This window comes from Lacerta agilis, chromosome 16 (genome assembly GCF_009819535.1).
Source record: "Lacerta agilis isolate rLacAgi1 chromosome 16, rLacAgi1.pri, whole genome shotgun sequence".
Classification (NCBI taxonomy): domain Eukaryota; kingdom Metazoa; phylum Chordata; class Lepidosauria; order Squamata; family Lacertidae; genus Lacerta; species Lacerta agilis.
In genome coordinates, this window is record NC_046327.1 from 17,365,449 (window position 1) to 17,371,609 (window position 6,161).

The following is a 6,161-nucleotide window of genomic DNA, read 5'->3' on the forward strand; positions in this document are numbered from 1 at the left end:
ATGACTGACTTCACCCACTTTATTTCAATGGGACCTACATTCAACTAATTTAACCAGGATCCACCACGGAGTACAGTAATCTGGACAGCCTAAAATGCAAATAAAGAAATAGGTCACCAAGGGTCATACCACAACAAGAACCCTATTCACTTTTCCAGTGCCAAAACTTTATCTCACTCTTGTCTCAATTAGCACAACCCCAAATATTCTCTTCCTGCCCTTGTTGGTTTCTCTATTGCTGGGTGTGTGAAATTGTTAATTAATTAATTATACCCCGCCCACCTGGCTGGGTTTACCCAGCCACTCTGGGTGGCTCCCAAGAGAATATTAATATTATTAATATTAATAATAAAGTGACAAAACATCAAACATTAAAACTTTCTTGACAGGGCTGCCTTCAGGTGTCTTCTAAAAGTCAGATAGTTGTTTATTTCCTTGACATCTGATGGGAGGGCATTCCACAGGGCAGGCACCACTACCGAGAAGGCCCTCTGCCTGGTTTCACTTCTCACAGTGAGGCAACTGCCAGAAGGCCCTCGGAGGTGGACCTCAGTGTCTGGGGTGAACGATGGGGGTGGAGACGCTCCTTCAGGTATACTGGGCCGAGGCTGTTTAGGTCTGTAAAGGTCAGCACTAACACTTTGAACTGTGCTCGGAAACGTAAACATTGTACAAAACATACAAAATTAATAACAAATTGTTAATAATTTAATTGTTAATAACAAAACTGATGAGAACTGTTATCGTAATCAATGTTATTATTTATCATTGCATCGATTATTATTATGATGGGCACTATAAGTCTTTCAGTGTGTAAAAAGCCTGGGTGCCTGCTGGGAAGGTGGCAATGAATAAACTAGGAGACACTTTTGTGTGACAGGACACTTTTGTGTGACAGGGCAGAAACAATGTAAGCAGGGTGAGGCCTGGGGTAGTTGTTGTTTTCTCTTTCCTCTATGACCCAAGAGGCTAGCATTGCCTTGCCAGCTTGTATCCCAGAATACCTTTAAACTCCCTCTCAGTACATCAAGTGATGAGGCACCTGTGGCTTCTCTCACTTGTTTGCCCCCCACCCCCATTCTAAGTGGTCCCTCACCTCTCTTTCCATAAACTGACAATGAGGAATAGAACTTCAGATTTGCTTGCTGCATGCAGATTCAAGGCAAGGAGGGTAAAAAAAAAGGAATTGTGGGAGAAACTCAGGTTGCCCATGTGACAGTCCTTTCTTTGAAGGTGTCCTCTGTTTGAGGGCTAGTCGGTCAAAGTCTGGTTTAAAGATAAAGAACCATTAAAAGGGAGAGAAGGAACCTTGAAGTTGCTCATATCACCTGGTTAGCATATGGAGCCAAACTGCGAGAGGCAGTGAAGGATAGGCGTGCCTGGCGTGCTCTGGTCCATGGGGTCACGAAGAGTCAGACAGGCCTGAACGACTGAACAACAACAACAACAACAAAGCAGATGGAGCAAAGGACTTTGCGTCTTCCTGACTATGGTGAGATATATTTATTTATTGTATTTCTATTTGCATAACATTGATGCTTTTGAATTATGGTGCTGGAGGAGACTCTTGAGAGTCCCATGGACTGCAAAAAGATCAAACTTACCCATCCTTAAAGAAATCAGCCGTGAATGCTCACTCAAAGGACAGATCCTGAAGTTGAGGCTCCAGTACTTTGGCCACCTCATGAGAAGAGAAGACTCCCTGGAAAAGACCCTGATGTTGGGAAAGATGGAGGGCACAAGGAGAAGGGGATGACAGAGGATGAGATGCAGTGGAAGACAGGAGTGGCTGGCATGCTCTGGTCCATAGGGTCACAAAGAGTCGGACACGACTGAACAACAACAATTTGCATTACAGTAATTCTTTTCAAACCTGTAACAATACATGTAAATTATCATATGCAAATTGGTGTCTTTCTTCTTTTTCTCTGTGTGTGATATTGTTTTTGTTATTATTTACATGTGTTAGTCGCTTTATGGGAAAAAAAGGTCTCAGGGAAACTTAGCAAGATAAAATACGAACAGACGAAATCAATTATAAGCAAAATAAAAATAAAAACCAACAACTAACGTACAGTACAAAATTACTAAAACGCTCACCCCACAATACAATAAGGAGGATAACTCCTACACACACCCCTCCTACTTAACCTGGCACCTAAAAATTGACAATGGTGGTGCCAGGAGCATTTCCCTGGGATGAGCACATGTAACAGAATCCCTTTTCTTAGAAGTCCCATCCTGTTCACTGGGGTTTACTGTCCCATTATAGTGTGCTTATGGTTGCAGCCTTAAGGACTGAATTAAATGTGATAATCACTCACGCCATCAACAATTACATTGATGGTTTTAAAAATAAATAGCAGGCAAGCCCCCACTCCAGACTGGGACTCTAGTGGGGGCGGTAGGAGCCTTCTACATGGTCCCAATCCAGATCAGAACTTTCCACTTACACATTTACTACTTGCATTGGAAGGTGTGCTTCCAAATCCTTTGAATTAAATACATATGTAATGCATTGGATTAATTAAAACAGGCCAATGCCTGTCTGCCTAGCTATGTGTCTGCTATGTGTTCTGCACTCCTTTTAAGGTATTTAAGACAGGGCGGTTTCCATTTTATCTTCACAACAACCTTGCGAAGTAGATTAGGGCAAGCACTGATGACTTGACAAGGCCACCCAGCCAGCTTCAGGACATGTATCTCTTATTGTGGCTGGGTCAGTGTATGAGATTCCAGACAGGGAACATACACACATTCCTTGAGCAAATGAGCTAAGCAGAATCAATCATTTCCAAACTAGTTTATATGAAAATCTAGCTAACACAATGTGTATCGTATTACTCCAGGATGCTTGCTCTGTCCTGGCTCTGCGACTCTTTGGATATTTCTAAGAGTTTTCTTCCAGCTGGAGATAATTGTAATCAGGTTGAGAAGTGTTTTGTGCCATGGCCTAAATATGCTCAGTCCAATGTTAGCTGGCTTTGAGCCTCAAAGTACGTAGCCTTAATATGCTAAACATTATTAGATCTTCAACTTAACTCTCCCACTGACACCAGTGATATTTCAAAGTGCTTAACTAAGGTTGGATCATAGAATTGTAGAGTTGGGAAGGGGTCCCCCGAGGGCCATCTAGTCCAACCCATTGCAAAAGAAAGTGCCCATAGAGAAGTCAGCAAAGGCAGTATGGCAAAGGCAATCAGTTTATTATGGTCATAGACCAGCCCAGCAATTTTAAAATGGCTAAAAATGTAATAGTTATAAGAACAAGATACAATAGTTATCAGAACAAGCCAGAATAAAGCAGGGACAAAAGAGTCGCTAACCAACTAGAATTTTAGCTGTTACTAAACAATTCAATTGCATGCCCAAGAAAAATATGAATGCAGCTTTTTTGGGGGGGGGGTGCAAACTGTGTGTTCTCTCTCTCTCTCACTTGTCTTCTCAAGAGTGTAGAGCTTGGGTAACCTGAACAAATAGAAGCGATAGAGCATGTGCTTCTCCAGTGCCTATACTATAGAGACCAGGCATCCCCAAACTTGGCCCTCCAGCTGATTTGGGACTACAACTCCCATCATCCCTAGCTAACAGGACCAGTGGTCAGGGATGATGGGAATTGTAGTCCCAAAACAGCTGGAGGGCTGAGTTTGGGGATGCCTGATAGAGACATTCGTATTAGCCTCACCTCCCCTACTACTCCATAAGTAAACAGGGTTCACAGGACAATTTTATACCTCCCTGCTGCTGTCAGATACCAATCCTGATAAAATGTACAATGTTGCCAGATTCTGCACAGCAGCATTCAAAATTCGTCAGATGATGATGTCCTGTGCCACAAACTAGATTTAATGAACACTCACATCAGGGTGCTCTCTAAACTGATAGTTGCAGTCTTTTATATACTAACCTTTTATGCTCTTCCATATCCATTTAATGTTCCTAACCCTTCTTTTAGATATACCTTCTGTTTTAATACTTTTTAGCCTTCCAAAACGTTTTGCAGATTCTAAATGATTGTACCCCACCCTAATTACAGGTATGCTGGTCTATGGCCGTAATAAAGATTTGATTGATTGGTGAAGAAACTCTCCATGTAGTTAGGAAAGTTGCAAAGTCCTGGGACTAAGGTTACCAGTGCATTTTGGCTATAGTGAAAATTCTGAAGCAAGTTTGGAGGCCTCTGTTTGGGGGGGGGGAACTTGCATGGAAGGCTGCAAGAGAAGTTCAGTGATATTCCTCAGGCGGGGGGGGGGGAGGGCTCTGCAAGTTCCAAATTGTGAAACAGGATAGAACATGAGAAAATAAGATGAGCCTGCAGGATCAGACCAATTGGCCATCTAGCCTAGCATCCTGCTTTCACAGGGGCTGCCTAGATGCAACAGCACTCTTCCCAATTATGATTCCCAGAAACCAAGAGACTGAGGCAACCTCTGCAAACTCTGGAACATCTTACCAATGAATTTTGGGCACACTACTTCAGGAAACTCTCCTGTGAAAGCCAATTGAAATAAATGGGGAGTTGCACTTGTACAGCTCTCTTCTGCTTTCATGTGGGACATGTGTAGGATAAATTCTTGATGGATATTGCCCTTTATCTTTAAGGTGCATTTCCCCAGACCATATGGAACACACATTTGAGGTTTTTCATTGAAATGCCCAACACCTGTATATTTTCCCAATGTATACTACTGTTGTTGTTGTTTAGTCGTTTAGTCGTGTCCGACTCTTCGTGACCCCATGGACCAGAGCACACCAGGCACTCCTGTCTTCCACTGCCTCCCGCAGTTTGGTTAGACTCATGTTGGTAGCTTCGACTTCTATGTGTGTGTAACTGCATTTTTTAAAAAGAAGTTTAAATGCAATGCACTATATCCAAAGTTAAAAGGTAAAGGTAAGGGCCCCTGACAGTTAAGTCCAGTTGCGAACGACTCTGGGGTTGCGGCGCTCATCTCGCTTCCTGGCTGAGGGAGCCGACATTTGTCTGCAGTTTTTCCGGGTCACGTGGCCAGCATGACTGAGCCGCTCACCCCGTCACGGCACCCTGTCGTGGGGATTCGAAACGCCGACCTTCCTATCGGCAAGCCCGAGGCTCAGTGGTTTAGACCACAGCACCACCCACGTCCCTATATCCAAAGTTAGTTCTGCCTAAATGCAAGTTTTCTGTCAGAGGTTGTAGTCTGGGCGACTGCTGATAACAAAGCAAGCAAGCATTTTAAAAAGTCATTTAAGTCAGAGATGAGTGGGTAGATTTCAGGATGCACATTTACAGAATTCTAAGCTCCATAATTTGATTGAAGTACCAGAACAGAAAACAGATCTCCTGTCCCTTTCTTAACAAAAACCGTGTTTTAGAAAATTCATCTCCATTTTTCTTCATTTCAGCAGAGGGTGGGGTTTTCTGGTGGGGGGTGCTCATTTTTGTGGGATGTAAAACACAGGAGCAGTCAAACACAACATTGCTAGAGTGGACATGAAGGGGGTCTCAGTCCGCCAGCCAGAACTTCCTGTTTATTCTGAGCTGGGATGGGCTTCCTCTGTGTAACTAAAGAAGGGTGTGGCTTCACCTGTGCAGGTAATACAAAACCACAGGGTACCCACCATTTTCTCTCTCTTTCTGACCGTCTTTCAACCAAGCAATATGTGCTTAGGCAAGCTGCTCTCTTGGCCTTCAGCCAAGAGACTAGAAGGAGCTATCTCTCTTAAGGAACAGTCTCCTAATAATGTATATACTATTTTCTAAGCTAAAAGTCTGCCTTCTGGGATCCAATTGTGAACAGATGATATCTTGTAAATAAACTCTTTATATGCTTTTATAGAAGATTGCGTCGTGTCTTATTTTAAGAGGGATTAAAGGGGAAAATACCAGGACAGTATTATTATAGGGACTCTAGCGAGTCTGAGCAAGCTAGAGTGTGTTTAAAAGGGGAATGAAAACTCTGCTAAGTTCTGGGACTTTTTAACACAAGTTGGAATAGGATATAATAAACAATATATCCTCTCCTGCATCCCTAAACATTCCCACAATTTTCGTATTGGGACTGCATTAGAAATCCTTCTCCCTAACTTCTGTCATGTGCAGTGTGAGTCCGATGGATGCAGGTATTGCATCTGCCCTGCCCCACCTTTGCGGGACTAAGGCTGCAACCCTGTGCAAACTCCCC